At 37.1% G+C, this 16,736-nt stretch overlaps 1 protein-coding gene across 2 annotated transcripts in view; it reads right to left on the reverse strand.

Annotated features, from left to right (window-relative positions):
* Positions 1 to 16,736, reverse strand: part of NCAM2 (neural cell adhesion molecule 2) — a 530,165-nt gene that overhangs the window by 408,660 nt on the left and 104,769 nt on the right. The window lies entirely within an intron of this gene.

Here is a 16,736-nt window from a genome sequence, read left to right on the forward strand (position 1 = left end):
GAAATTTAATATTTTATGTGCTAGACAGTCCTCCAAGTCCAACTGAAAATAAGCAGAAGGTTCAAGAGCTATGCCAGCAAAGAATTTTAGATCCAGGCAGAAATGTCCTTATCCCAAATTCTATGCTATCTTCACAACAAATTAGAAATTAGAAAATCCATCTACTGTGTGACTTTCAAATGTTGGCCCACTTATACAACTTAATAATTCAATTCACCTTAAAATCCACCTTTTTTATAGAGTTCTTATCTCCACTTGATAAAAAAAAAAAAAAACTACAGCACTTAATTTCATAGCTAGAGATTTTCAATTAGCATACTCATTTTTGACAACCATTTGGATAGTAGTTTGACGGCTTCAATATAGCTTCAAAATTAAAAGTGCCATTGATGGCCAAATGTATTCTAGATTGCTGTTTTTCAAGTTTTACAAGAGAAATTAAACTGCGAAAGTAATTCAGTTGTCTAAAAATATGGCCTGACCTTGCAGAATTCCTGAATAAGACTTAAAGCTTGCACACAGTATATTTTAATAAATGTCCTTCAGAAAAAAATCAAGAATTTATGAGTCAAATTACATTTTTAAAATATGTGATTCTGAATGAATTAAACAATTTGACTTTTCAAACATAAGGGCATTTTTTGTGAGATAATGTAAAAAATGAACAGAATAAGTAAACAGGATTGAAATAAAATACATAATTATTCATAGACTGCAGGTGCTTTACTTAGTGAACATGTATTTCCAATCACCATGTGCAATGTAGGTGTTCTAAGGCCCTATAATATATGTTGGGAACACTGGAATGTTTGTCAAAAATACAAACAAGCAATAGAATTACTAGGTAATACCTAAGTGGTACGTTATGAATAAGATTCTGAAGAGACCAGATTAAAGAAAATAAACAGAAATTTTACTACAACATATATATTTAAATCCTAGGAATTTACCAAGGTTGATGCAAAGTCAGTTCATACCATTTCCACTAGGTAGTGCTAAAGAGATAAGACTCAAAATATCAGTTATGAATGCACTTGATTAAGAGTTCGCCTATCTTTCTGCTGAGCATTTTCTCTAAACTGCCTTATATCCACAATCACCTCTAAACTCCTTAAGACTATAGTCCTGCCTTAAATGCTTATGTGAAGCAAATACAATGTATTGGGACTCTGATAAAGTTATTTTTACACTGAATAAACAAAGCAAGTTCTACTCAAAACAGAAACTAAATAGAAAACACAGCAACCGAGGGGGTTATTATGTTGGGAGAAAAATGTAGGCCCAGAACCTGGGCTGGAAAGCCCCTTTTCAAACATGATGTGGTTGTAGTGGCTTAGTTGCTAAGTTGGATTCTTGTGAAACCATGGACTATAGCCCACCAGGCTCCTCTGACCATGGGATTTTCCAGGCAAGAATACTGGAATGGGTTATCATTTCCTTCTCCAGAGGATATTCCCAACCCAGGGACCGGACCCATGTCTCTTGTATTGCAGGTGGAATCTTTATTGCTGAGCCAGCAGGGAGGCCCTAAGACAGAATGTTCTGTCCCTAGTCAACAGTGAAATCAAAAGGGACATGATGTTATTTCATGGTGGGTTCTGTATTTTTCTGCTCCACTACAGACTAGATTTTAATGCTGGACAAGCCTTTTAACCTTTCTGAGCCTCAGCTGTCTTATTTTTCAAGTGGAAAGGATTAATCAAAGCTGTCCCACATTATGGTAAGTAAAGCATGAGACCTGCATGTGAATGAAGCACAAATAAGACTAATAAACACAAAAGTAAGACACTTTATATGTCTGTTATTATAGATACTTTAAGACCTCCAGTAATCCCTAAACAAGAGAGATTACTATAAAATAAATATGAAAAGTAGAAGTGCCTTACTGGTTTTAGATTTTACCCTTAGCTACTTTTTAAAGCAAAAATGATAAAGCAATATTCCAATGGATATGATTTTCTTATTATTACTACTTCAAAGTTTGAATAAACTAAGATTTAATGTGAGAATAATTTTTGAAAAATAGTTTTTACTCCAACCAAATTGTTTTGCAAAGATTGACTCAGAACAAAAACATCATTTTAGCAATTGCTATAGAACATTTGTGAATAGCCCATGATTTATTTGAAAACTAGAGAATTTCATATCTAAAATAAATCTGTAGTGGGTATTTATCTTTTTGTCTTCTTTTCCTTTTTTATTACATGTCCTAATACATTATTTTCTCCTCAATGATAAACCCTGTTTTAATTTTTTCTTATTATTCTTATATTTTTTCTGTTCTAATTAAAACAAATAAAAGGAAAGCTTTCTAACAGACTCAAAATTCAACACAAATAGACTACTAAGTATTCAAAAGTATCACTATAAATAAAATACTTAGAGGAAATGACTAGTGTGACAGAGCTACTTAATAGTTATTTGTTATAATAGAAAATTATAACATAGGCAATATTTTACCTTTTTTTTGGCCATGCCAAGGTATGTGGGATGGCTGTTCCCCAACTAGGGACTGAACCTGCACCCCTACTATAGAAGTGCAGAGTCTTAACCACTGGACTGCCAAGGAAGTCTAGATATAGGTAATATTTTAAAATACTATTCTCCTCAGTTAGCTTTTTTTTTTTTTTTTACTTTTTACATTTCTGTGAATGGTTATGGATTATTTTTACTTGCAAAAATAACATATCAGATCAAAGGCACAATCCATAAAAGAAAAAAGTGATAAACTGGACTTCACTAAGATTAAAATTTCTGTTCTGCCAAAGGCATTGTGAAAAGAGTAAGACAAAAAGCCACAGACTTGGAGAAAAATTTGCAAAAGACACATCTGATAAAAGACTGTCATCCAAACTATACAAAGAAACACACGTAAATCCATGGATCATTCATATCAATGAATGGCAAAAACCACTACAATATTGTAAAGTAATTAGCCTCCAACTAATATAAATAAATGAAAAAACAACAACAACAACAACAAAAAACTATACAAAAAAATCCTATAAGTCAACAATAAGTAAATGAATAACCCAACTAAAATATAGGGCAAACACCTTAAGAAATACTTCACCAAAGAAGATATGCATATAGAAAATAAGCATATGAGAATTTCTATACCTCATAGGTCACCAGGAAAATGTAAATGTTCAGTCCTGTCTCTTTGCAACGCCTGGACTGCAGCCTGCCCAGGCTCCTCTGTCCATGGGATTTTCCAGACAAGAATCCTGGAGTGGGTTCCCATTTCTTCCTCCAGGGGATCTTCCTGACCCAGGGATCGAACTCTTGTCTCCTGTGTCTCCTGCACTGGCAGGCAGATTCTTTCCCAATGAGCCACCTGGGAAGCCCATACACCCATTAGAATGGTCGAAATCCAATACACTGACAACATCAACACTGGAGAGGATGAATAAGAAGTGACAGGAACATACATCACTGTCTGTGGCAATACAAAAGGGAATAGCCACCTTGGAAGACATTTTGGGCTCTTCTAAAGAACTAAACATACTCTTACAATTTGGTCCAGCAATTAAATGTCTTGGTATTCATACACAAGAGTTAAAAAACTTATATCCACACAAAAAGCTAAACAGGAATGTTTATAGCAGCTTTACTTACAACTGCCAAAACTTGTCCTTCAGCTGATGAATGGATGAACTGTGGTAAAGCCAGCAAATGGAGTCTTTGTCAGTGATAAAAAGAAGTGAGCTATCAAGTCATGAAAAGTCAGAGAGGAAACTTCAATACATATTATTAAGTGAGAGAAGACAGGCTGAAAAGGCTACGTACTGTATGATCCCAACTATATGACAATTCTGGAGAAGGCAAAACTATGGAGACAGAAAAAATGTCAGTGGTTGCCAGTGGTTAGTGGTGGGGGAGGAATTAGGAGGCAGAGCACAGAGGATTTTCAGTGCAGTGAAAATACTCTGCATGATAATATAATGATGGATATGATAGGGATCGAATAGGATAGTTATACACATTATACAGGTAGTTGCAGAAGTCCCAGTTGGGGTTATAGATAGAAAGGGAAACCCAGGGAACTCTGGGAGACCACTGTAAGTTAATGATCACTCAAGAAACATTGTGGAACAAAGCAAGCTTGCTTAACTGTAAAGCACACGATATGCCCTAGGTCATTAAGTGAAAGAAAAATGCTACCACTTTTCTGTCAATTCGCATAAAATAAGCTTTATGACAGTCCTGGTTTGCCCACACAGGGTCAGACACTCTCTTGTCTGAGAAGATGGAGGAGCTAGTGATGCAAGTCTGACATCTACTCAAAGAATTAAGAGGAAGGTGGTCTTTTCACCCTACCCCACTTGCCTTTGATTATAAAATTGTAGCCCCCACTTAATCCTCAGGGCAGAATCCCCTTGCCTACCCACCTGCATCTCTCCCAGCATCCAATATTAATAAATCTACTTCTTGACACTCACTTTGCTTCTCACTGAATTCCTTCTGTGCTGAGACACAAAGAACCCAAGCCTCAGTAAGTCCAGACACCAGGTGAGTGATTCTAATGAAAAGACAGTGGGTTCAAGTCCTCACTAGAGTTTCGACTGGGTTTGAGTCCTAGCACATGGGATCAAGTCCCAATCAGAGGTGCATGGTTTCAGATAGATGTCATTAAATACTTTTCCAAACCCATAGAAGGTACAACACCAAAAGGGAACTCCTTAAGTAACTACCAATTTGGGGTGATAATGACCTGTCTGTACAGTAGGTTCATGAACTGTAACAAGGGTACTGCTCTGATGAGGGGTGTTGATATTGAAGGAGGGCATGTGTTTATGGGGACCAGGGATACTGTATGTGGGAAGTCTCAGCACCTTCTGCTCAATTTTTCTGTGAACCTAAAACTTCTCTTTAAAAAAAAAAAAAGCCTGTTTGAAAAACATCTTAAATAATATGCTGGCAAAAGCACCTTTTAACAGAGAAAAATCTAAAGACAGTAAAAATCATCTCCAAATCCAAATTATTCATAATTGCTAAACATTCTTCTAAACAGTTCTATCTCCTCCTCCTCTCTCTCTCTTTTTCTCTCTTCTCTATCTCTCAAACACATACACACAGACACACACACACACACTCATGGGAATATGGTAGGGGTGTACAGTTTTACATACACGAATTCATGATAACATACCATGTTGATACCCTTATTTTACCATAAGCATGATTCACTAGATATAATGTGAAGATCCTATCAATTTTCCACTAATATAAATAACCTCACAATGAACAATGACTATTCATTAATATTGCAAATACCTCTTTAAGGTAAATTCCTAGAAGTTGAGTCCCTGGAACAAAATGTATGTACATCACAGACTAGCTTCAGAGAGTTGATGTCAATTTACACTCACATCTATAATATATGAGAGTGAATAGTTTTCCAGTCTTATGAGTGAAGAGTTGTATTGGTGTGTTTAAATCTGAAAGATAAAAAATGTCATTATTGCTGAATTTTGCCAGTAATAATGAGATGGAGCATCTTTTCCATGGACTTTTGTCATTTGTTTATTCATTAATTACTTGCCATTTATCTATCTCATTGATTTTGTGCATTCATGTAACTTGAGGACGTCCCCATCTTTAGCATTTCTTGCCAGTTCTCTATTTGTAGCCCAGACAGTTCTACTTGTCTGTCTTTCTGTTCTACCCTAATCAATGTCTCAGGAACATCTGGATTACTCCTATTAGCTCAATAACCTGAGTAATTCTTATGACCCTCCAACTACTATGTCCTATAAGAGTGAATTAATTTTTACTCACCGCCAAGTCGAATCATGTATACAGTATCATAATTTCAAGTTCTTTGATAACTTAAGTTTAATAACTTAATTCAAAGTCTACCAAGGTTTGTGAAGTCCTACATCACATCATTTCTGACCACTCTTCTTTTGTATATTCATTATTTATTGTTGCACAAAAAGTGTCACCAAATATGAGATCTTAATTAGAAGCTATTTTTTCACCCCATTTCTGAGGGTCAGTATTCTGGGAGGACCTTAGCTGAGCAGTTCTGGCTCAAGGTTTGTAAAAAGTTTCAGTCAAGCTGTTGTCTGGGGTTGTAACCTCAGACTAGTCTGGGAGTAGAGGATCCACTCAAGGCTCCCTCACGTGGTTGTTGGCAGGAGTCTTTACTTCCTCTCCATGACAGCATCTCCATGGGCTGCTCACAATATGGTTTTCCCCAGAGCAAACGATCCAAGAGAAAGAAAACATAGTAACCCAGAAGGAAGTCACAGTGTCTTTTAAAACTTTATCTCAGAAGTAACGTGCACTAATTTTGTTGTATCTTACTGGTCACATAAACCAATCCTTGCCTAAGGACCGATGGCACAGCAGGGATCATCAAGGTTCCAGTGGCGGCTTATTAACACCCCTTTCAAACTATATTCCGATCACAGGACCTTCTTTCTATTCCTTACAGATCCCAAGCTAGTTCCGTCCTTCGGAACTTTGCATTAGCTGTTTGTTTGCCTGGAACAACTTCCTCAGGTCATAACATGGTTTCTTCTAGTGGATCATTCGGTTCTTAGTTCAAATGATGTTGCTGTTGTTCCGTCACTAAGCGGTGTCTGACTCCATGGACTGCAGCCTGCCGGGCTTCTCTGGAGTGGGTTCCCATTTCCTACTCCTCGGTATCTTCCCGACCCAGGAATTGAACCCGCATCTCCTACATGCATCTCCTGCATCACAGGCAGATTCTTTACCAATGAGCCACCAGGGGAGTTCAAATGTAACATCCCTGAAAAATATTTTTACCACTCTAATTGTGTTTACTTATTAGGTTTTTAATTATCTCGTCTTTATCAGAACATATGCATCAAGAGAGCACTGATGACTAAAAGAAATAGTTGGCAAAAAATAAGGACTTCTGTAAAGGCACACACGTACATACATAAAGGTGACATGTGCTAAGTCACTTCAGTCGTGTCTGACTCTGCGGGACCCTATGGACTGTAGCCCGTCAGGTTCCTCTGTCCATGGGATTCTCCAGGCAAGAATACTGGAGTGGGTTGCCATGCCCTTCTCCAGGGGATCTTCCTGACCCAGGAATTGAACTCGTAGCTCTATATCTCCTCCACTGACAGGCAGATTCTTTACCTCTAGTGTTACCTGGGAAGCCCCACATACATATAAGTATACACACACACACACACACACACACACACACACACACACTCGTACTGTGAGAAAAAAATAAGTGTTAGGAAATCTTTCAACGTAACATGTAAGGCAAATGGCAACCCACTCCAGTGTTCTTGCCTGGAGAATCCCAGGGACGGCGGAGCCTGGTGGGCTGCGGTCTATGGGGTCGCACAGAGTCGGACACGACTGAAGTGACTTAGCAGCAGCAAAGCAAATAGTTTTCTTGCTTTAATTTTTCCATCTTATTTAATTTGCATTTGAGACACATATGTACACAGTGTACTACCTAATACTGTATATGTGGGTGTACATATCAAATTATAATTACTGCTTGTAAAAGACTTAGTTAAGTCTCTGTGTAAATGGGGAGAATGGATGATAATATTTACTGATAACTTACTGTAGCATCTCCTTAAAAAAAAAAATTCTAAATCCTTCTGTGGTTTATAGTAGCAGTATTTTCACATAAAGAAACTGAGTCTCAGAACAGTTCATTAACTTTCCCAAAGTCCCAGAAATAACAAGAAAAACAGTTTTTGACTTAGGTTTGGTGAATATCATAGACATTCTCCTTTGCTATTTCACTGCATCATGGAAAGCACGGGTGAACGTGCTGAAACTTCCACAAGCATGTTTATGTCCTCAGTTGTTATTTCTCCTGTCAAGGAAATGTTTCTAAAATTTAATTTTTCATCCTTAAATCTAGCTTGTTTCCATTAATGATGAAGGAGTCATTAACACAAAAAACTAAAATGACTAACACTTAGCAGTGTTTATCTAATTACAAGAACTTAATTTTCCCAGGAAAGCAAAACACATGACCATCTTCTATAGCAGCACGGCATTGAAAGACACAGGTACACATTTCTAGAAGCAAGATTCCATTAGCATCTAAAAGAGAACATGACCAACAAACGGAGTATGCTAGAGACTTACAAAAGTGTAAAAGTATCATAGAGTGTTTTTCTCTTGATAACAATTTTGAAGCTCATTTAGCTCAAGCTCTTAATTTCATGGAGAGAAACTTTCATGTATTATTAATTTTAATATTTAATATTTTGAAATACATATTTCTCTGGGATGTATATGTATTTATCCTAATTAACTGCTATTATACAGCCTCATTAATTATTCTGTTTGTGTTTACTGGATTTTTCTAGTGTTTAATGACCATTTCCTTCAAATAATCAGCCTTTTGTTAAGTTTTCTGAGTTTATTTGCAGTTCCACACAGATCAAGTAAAAGGGAAGTGTCCAATTTCAGTTTTGTTCATTTTTTAAAAATCCGTGTAACAAATGGCAAACCATAAATACCATGTGAGTATTTCTTAGACTAAAATTAAAAATAAGGTGAGCCTGCAGCGAAGGCTTCCTTGGAAGATTTTATCCCCAATAATAGCTGTTTTGTAAAACTTGGACTTTCTACAGCTGCTGAATTTTTGAGTTTCCTAGGAGACTGTAAGCTAGCGTCACTTTCTTAAAACGATGAAAGCTCTCTTTAGTCTGGGTCTATGCCTTGTTGGTTCACAAGAATGAATCCTTTGATAAAAAGACTAGATTCGAATGCATGCATTAGATGATGGGACTTAAAATTATCTATGACAGAAATTATATAGAGTGGTGAAAATCACAAAAGAAATCCAGATAAATACCTAATTATATGTGAGATTCAAGAAAAATTTTCCTTAATCAATACCTTTCAGAAAAATAACATCATAAAGAGAATGTGTCCTTTCCCTTTCTCTTCTCCTCTTTATTTTTCTCTTTCTTTCTTTTTCTCATTTTAAATAAATCCCCAAACTAAAGATAGGTTGAGTCACAAAAACACCTTTATACATTCTTTCACAGTACATGAATGATGGTTTCTATTGGAGTTCTTATAACTCAGGAACATTTAGTTATAAGGTCATGATATACGAGTATCTCATTTCAATATTTTCATTTAGTTTTTCCTTCAAAAAATTATCACAACTTTACCAATGCATGACACTTGACAAATTTTCCTGAATTTCATTAAATTTTATTGTAATTGTTTTGATTCATATCTATATGTTATTAGCTAAGTACCAGAGAATCTTATAAATGCCAGTTCATCTACCTTGAAAACACTATTAAATTTAAAGCTTACTGCACTACACTGGAAGCACATCATACACAAACTACCACCTGAAAAATGATATACTTTGAGGAATTAAGAAATTAAATAACATTAAATTATTAAGTGCTCACAATCATTTTCAATTGAGAACTACAGGTGAATAGTGTTTCTAATGAAAATTTTTCTATTCTATTAAATGTTTATAATTTTAAAAGTAAAAACAAATGTAAAGAATGACTCAATATCTAAATAAATACTGTGATAGGCAGGATAGTTTAGGCGAGTTGTAGTTACCTACAATCCCAAAGAGTCATACTTGTAACATAAGGTTTTATTTTCCTTTTGCTTCATCTCCAGGGAAGGTCAGCAGGGGGCGCGCTCATCATTGTCACTCAGAGATGATGCTGGACCCTTTCCCTCAACCCACAATCAAAGAAGTGAAAGGAAAAGAAAAAAAAAAAGGTTCAATTGGCTCTTCTTACACTTCATTGGCCAAAACTTGTCACATGCCAGACTAAATTTCAGAGGCAGACAAATACAACTCTAGCACACATTCAAAAAAGGGGAGAGCTGGAGATGTTCAGGTAATACTTTGGATAACTCTCAAAGATATGGCAACAGGTAGTAGTCTTGCATAAACTCAAAAATAAATATATGATCACAAAATTAAAGATCATACATTAATTTTCCTTCTTTGCTTCATTTAATTGTTTGTGCAAGAATCTAATTTTACTCTTCATTCCAGGCCACTTTTGTTCTGGTTACATCAAAAGTCAGAAAACACTATTCTGACTTTTTTAAAAAATGTTTACATGAATTATATTACATGGCAGTATTAATTAGTGAAGCATAGATAATTAATGTCAAAAATAGTAAAAAGAGTGTTTTACTATAAATCAAAATTATAGATTGGGAAATAAAACTTTATATTTTTAAGTATCTGTAATAAGAATAATCCCTAAGAAAAGCAATTATTTAGTGCTTACTAGGGGCTTTCCATTTCCCTGTTCAATCTTCACAACACTATAAATAATACACTGCTCTCATCATTTTTCAGATTACAAAACCAAGGCATGGGCAGATTTTAAAAATTTCCCAAACAACTGGTAAACAGTGAAGATGGCATTCCTATGTGGACAATTTGATTCCAGAGTTAGAAAACCAGGAACTATATTGAATCCACATAGGTTTGTTTGAGAACATGCATGTTTCAATAGAAGTGGGCTAGCATGCACTGCTTATGCTTTTGAAAATAAAAAGTGGTATCTAAATAATCATTATCATAGAACGAAACACACAAGGGAAATAAAACATAGTGTCTATTTTATAATTAGCTATGATTATGTGTTTGTTATATTTTTCATACACGTTTTCCCATGTTCAATCAAAATATACTCATTGTCTATTATCTGTACATCTTATGGGTATGTTTTCCTTTGCATATTATATTTTAGGGAAAACTGCATCACGTTACTTATTTGCATAATTCTAAGGTTAAAATGAGATGTGTGTAAAGGTATTTTTTAAAAATTAAAAACTATATACTCAGGTTATTATTATTCTCTTTGTAATTTCTAGAAAAATGATGGTATGGTACATTACAATCAGAGTGTGTCCCCATATACCACCATGATAATATTTAGATTTCATTGAGGGCTAAGGTTAAGAATGTTAGGGCATAGACAGTAAATCAAGGTCACAGATCAAAAGAAGTCTTGATGTGAAAAAGGCTAAAGGGTAAAACGAAAAAAAATGAAGAAAAAAATGAAAAGAGGAAAAGAAGGAAAAAAATAAGCAATAAATACAATAGTGCTTAATTCTTTATCTGTGATGGTCAGTAGACACAGCACGCTAGAAATCATGGTAAGTTACAGCTACAGCAAAAGAATCAAGTTGGAACACAGGTGACTAGAGACTAGAGAGATTTTTTTTTTGAAAGAAAGAAAAAGAAAGAAATGTGCAGGGGGTGAGGAGAGAAGAGGGGAAGGGAGGAAGAGGGACAAGGGGAAGAAAGAAGGGAAAAAAATGGCAAGATGATTAAAAGTGTCATGACTAAACTACAGTCAATCATATACAAGTAATGATGCTATAGCAGGGTGGTTGAATTTGAATAACTACTACAAATTTTAGCCTGAGGGAGAAGAGGAAAGGAGGAATACTACCAACATTGCTTTGGCACTTGAAAACAGTCTAAAGCTAGCAACTTTCACATTTCTTTAGGCCTATTTCATTACTCCTCCTCAAAACTAGACAGTGTATTAAAAAGCAGAGACATCACTATGCCAATAAAGGTCCATAGACTCAAAACTATGGCTTTTCCAGTAGCCATGTATGGATGTGAAAGCTGGACAATAAAAAAGGCTGAGCACCAAAGAATTGATGCTTTCAAACTGTGGTACTGGAGAAGACTCTTGAGAGTCCTCTGGATGGTAAAGAGATCAAACCAGTCAATCCTAAAGGAAGTCAACCCTGAATATTCATTGGAAGGACTGATGCTGAAGCTCCAATCCTTCATCCACCTGATGCAGAGTCAACTCACTGAAAAAGACCCTGATGCTATGAAAGACCAAGGGCAGGAGAAGAGGGTGGACAGAGGATGAATTGGTTGGATGGCATCACAGATTCAATGGACATGAATTGAGCAAACTCCAGGAAATAGTTGAGGACAAGGAAGCCTGGGATGCTGCAGTCCATGGGGTCAGGTCACAAAGAGTTGGACAAGACTGAGCAACTGAACAACAAATTATTCCTACTTTATACTTTTAATGTGTTAGCTTAGCTAAGCCAGGTTACCTACTGACTGATAATCAATAAAGGCTAATAAATACTTCACCACTGGAGAAAGCAATGGCACCCCACTCCAGTACTCTTGCCTGGAAAATCCCACGGATGGAGGAGCTTGATAGGCTACAGTCCATGGGGTCACGAAGAGTCGGACACGATTGAGCAACTTCACTTTCACTTTTCACTTCATGCATTGGAGAAGGAAATGGCAACCCATTCCAGTGTTCTTGCCTGGAGAATCCCAGGGACGGCGGAGCCTGGTGGGCTGCCGTCTATGGGGTCGCACAGGGTCTGACATGGCTGAAGCGACTTAGCAGCAGCAGCAGCAGCATACTTCACCACCATTCAAGGCAGTGTCCAGAATCTGCCTTCTATGCTGTAGGATTCTGATTACTGATCCTCAAGTTTGACTTTCTTTCTCCTTCTGTTTCTTTCATTGACCACCCTACCCCCAACCATGATCCCTACGATGAAGTCTGAAAGGCTGTTGTGGTTTAATTGCTTCACCTGTCCAACTCTGTGAACCCAGGACTGCAGCCTGCCAGGCTCCTCTGCTCATGGGATTCCCCAGGCAAGCATACTGGAGTTGGTTGCCATTTACTTCTCCAGGGGATCTTCCTGACTTGGGGATCGAACCTGGGTCTCACACATTGCAGGCAGATTCTTTATCGATTGAGCCACAGAACCCCTGGCAGGTCATTAATACATACCTACTGACATATGCCAGAGAAGACCATGGCCCCCCACTCTAGTACTCTTGCCTGGAAAATCCCATGGGCAGAGGAGCCTGGTAGACTGCAGTCCATGGGGTCGCTAAGAGTCAGACATGACTGAGCGACTTCACTTTCACTGTTCACTTTCATGCATTGGAGAAGGAAATGGCAACCCACTCCAGTGTTCTTGCCTGGAGAATCCCAGGGACGGCGGAGCCTGGTGGGCTGCCGTCTATGGGGTCGCACAGAGTCGGACACTACTGAAGCGACTTAGCAGCAGCAGCAGCTCTGACACATGAACCGATGACTCCATGGGTGGTCTCACCACCTGGGCATGGGTTCCCCATGACAGTCTTAGCGTTCCTTTCACCAAAGTTCTTCCACCAAACCTCATCCCCTAGCTTTCTCCATAGCTAAACATTTCAGGCCACAAATTATCCTTTAATCAGCCTGTTGTAATTATTTGCTTAAAATTAGTGCCATAGATGAGTCCACTTTAGGCCTCTGAGCAACAGTGAGTTAAAAATTTCAATATTGATGTGAATGTCAAAGGTGCTTCTTTTTGTTAATCTTTACATCCTGGAATTCGAAGTCAAGGGGCATTAGGAAGCAACACTACAAAGAAAGCTAGTGGAGGTGATGGAATTCCAGTTGAACTATTTCAAATCCCTAAAGATGATGCTGTGAAAGTGCTGCACTCAATTTGCCAGCAAATTTGGAAAACTCAGCAGTGGCCACAGGACTGGAAAAGGTCAGTTTTCATTCCAATCCCAAAGAAAGAAAATGCCAAAAAATGTTCAAACTACCCCATAACTGCACTCATCTCAAAAACTAGGAAAGTGGTGCTCAAAATTCTCCAAGCCAGGCTTCAACAGAATGTTAACCGTGAACTTCCAGATGTTCAAGATGGATTTAGAAAAGGCAGAGGAACCAGAGATCAACATCCTTTGGATCATCGAAAAAGTCTGAAAGTTCCAGAAAAGCATCTTCTTCTGCTTTATTGACTATGCCAATGCCTCTGACTGTGTGGATCACAACAAACTGTGGAAAATTCTTCAAGAGATGGGAATTCAAGACCACCTGACCTGCCTCCTGAGAAATCTGTATGCAGGTCAAGAAGCAACAGTTAGAACTGGACATGGAACAACAGACTGGCTCCAAAGCAGGAAAAGAGTACATCAAGGCTGTATATTGTCACCCTGTTTATTTAACTTATATGCAGAGTACATCATGAGAAACGCTGGGCTGGAGGAAGCACAAACTGGAATCAAGATTGCCAGGGGAAATATCAATAACCTCAGATATGCAGATGACACCACCCTTAGCAAAGAAGAACTAAAGAGCCTCTTGATGAAAGTAAAAGAGGAGAGAGAAAAAGTTGGGTTAAAGCTCAATATTAAGAAAACTAAGATCATGGCATCTGGTCCCATCACTTCATGGCAAATAGATGGGGAAACAAGGGAAATAGTGAGAGACTTTATTGTGGGGGCTCCAAAATCATTGCAGATGGTGACTGCAGCCATGAAATTAAAAGATGCTTGCTCCTTGAAGGAAAAGCTAAGACCAACCTAGACAGCATATTTGGAGGAGGCAATGGCAAGCCACTCCAGTACTTCTGCCTGGAGAATCACATGGATGGGGAGCCTGATGGGCTGCAGTCCATGGAGTCACTAGGAGTTGGACACGACTGAGCGACTTCACTTTCACTTTTCACTTTCATGCATTGGAGAAGGAAATGGCAACCCACTCCAGTGTTCTTGCCTGGAGAATCCCAGGGACGGCGGAGCCTGGTGGGCTGCCGTCTATGGGGTCGCACAGAGTCAGGACACAACTGAAGTGACTTGGCGGCAGCAGCAGCAGCAGATAGCATATTAAAAAGCAGAGACATTACTTTGCCAACAAAGGTCCATATAGGCAAAGCTTTGGTTTTTCCAGTGGTCATGTATAGATGTAAGAGTTGGACTACAAAGAAAGCTGAGCCCCGAAGAACTGGTGCTTTTGAACTGTGGTGTTGGAGAAGACTCTTCAGAGTCCCTGGACTGCAAGGAGATCCAACCAGTCCATCCTAAAGGAAATCAATCCTGAATATTCATTGGAAGGATTGATACTGATGCTGAAACTCCAATACTTTGGCCACCTGATGCAAAGAACCGACTCATTTGAAAAGACCCTGACACTGGGAATGATTGAAGACGGGAGGAGAAGGGGACGACAGAGGATGAGATGGTTGGATCGCATCACCGACTCAATGGACATGAGTTGGAGTAATTTCTGTGATTTGGTGATGGACAGGGAAGCCTAGCGTGCTGCAGTCCATGGGGTCGCAAAGAGTCGGACATGACTGAACAACTGATCTGTAATGAACTGAACTGACTGACATCCCAGTCAAGTATAGCTAATGAACACTCAGAGAATGTACTACATTCCCTTTAATTTTCAGTGAATATCACAGAAAATACTTTGGAATTAAGTGGAACTAATTCCTCAGTCCAAATCACGGGGTCTCAGTTTACTTGTCCATAAAATGGGGATATAATAACTATCTAATAAAGCCAATGTGAGCAATAAATATCATAATGGATTTAAAGTGTTTAGCACAAATTCTAACATATGGTAACAGAGTAAAAAGTGGACTGTGGCTCTTTTGTTCCAAAATCCACTTGAGTATTTTTAATAAAATATTTATTATATAAGTAAGAATAAATAAGACTAATTCTATAAAGATACACAAAGAAATGCATCATATTACAAAATAGGTCACTTATGTAGATAGATACAGGAGAAAAAAGCTAATAAGCCCTAACAGTTTAAAAATATGGTGATATTACAGAAATTATAACATTGCATATCTTCAAGCTTGATTTACATAACAATATCAATGCAAATCTTTTAAAATATTAGCTCTAAAAATTCATGTCCATACTACAAAAGCCAAAGAAACTACACAAATGAAAAAATCAAAATGAAAATATTTAGAACAAATTTATTGCACACAAAACAAATTAAAGATACTTTATAACTATGTGATGCAATGTATAATTTGAATTTTATAAATTTAAACTCTCAAAGTTTATAATAGAAATCACACCATTTTTGATATATACATAATCAGTCTATGTGCATATCTGAAAGATATCATACTAAATGAACTCAATCATTTACTTGCACTTTGCCATAGTAAGAAGAAAACCTCAAGTAGTTCACTTAATATGTACTGGAATTTTTTCATTTGAACATATCAGATTTTAAGATGTTACAATTCCAATAAAGATAAAATAAGGCGTATACATTTATATAAACGACAATATAAACACTACTCTCTGATTATGTTTGGTGTATGTTTTTTGTGAGGTCACTATAATAGACAAAAATATTAAAAAAAAATAACATAACTGAGATTACCATCAAGAGAACATTATTCCATTGTTATTAAAAATATCTACTGAATAATGTTTGATATTGTGCATTTAAAACTGTACATACTTATTGCCACCTGAAAACATACATGCAAAATAAAGTTGCAGATTTCATAATGGTCAGAAATAAAGGAATATTTTGATATAATATCATTTTTTGTCAACAATTTCTCTCTAGTCTATATTTAAACTATAGTATTTAATTAGATATTATCTTGTTAGCTAAACATTTGTAAAATGAAACAAAACTGACATTAGGAATTCTCATTTTATAACTTTTATGTCAGAGAAATTTTATGGTGGTTGTGTTTTAGTCACTAAGTTGTGTCCGACTCTTGTGACCCCACGGACTGTAACCCACCAGGCTCCTCTGTCCATGGGATTCTCCAGGCAAGAATACTGGAGTGGGCTGCCATTTCCTTCTCTAGGGAGAAATATTTTATAGGCTTCAAAGTTTTTTTAAGACCGTATTTTGCTTTTATTGATGACTTTCACCTGTACAAAGATGACAGTCTAAAACAGTCAAAATATTTCATATACTATTAATATCTTAAATTATCAA

This window comes from Cervus elaphus, chromosome 31 (genome assembly GCF_910594005.1).
Source record: "Cervus elaphus chromosome 31, mCerEla1.1, whole genome shotgun sequence".
NCBI lineage: Eukaryota > Metazoa > Chordata > Mammalia > Artiodactyla > Cervidae > Cervus > Cervus elaphus.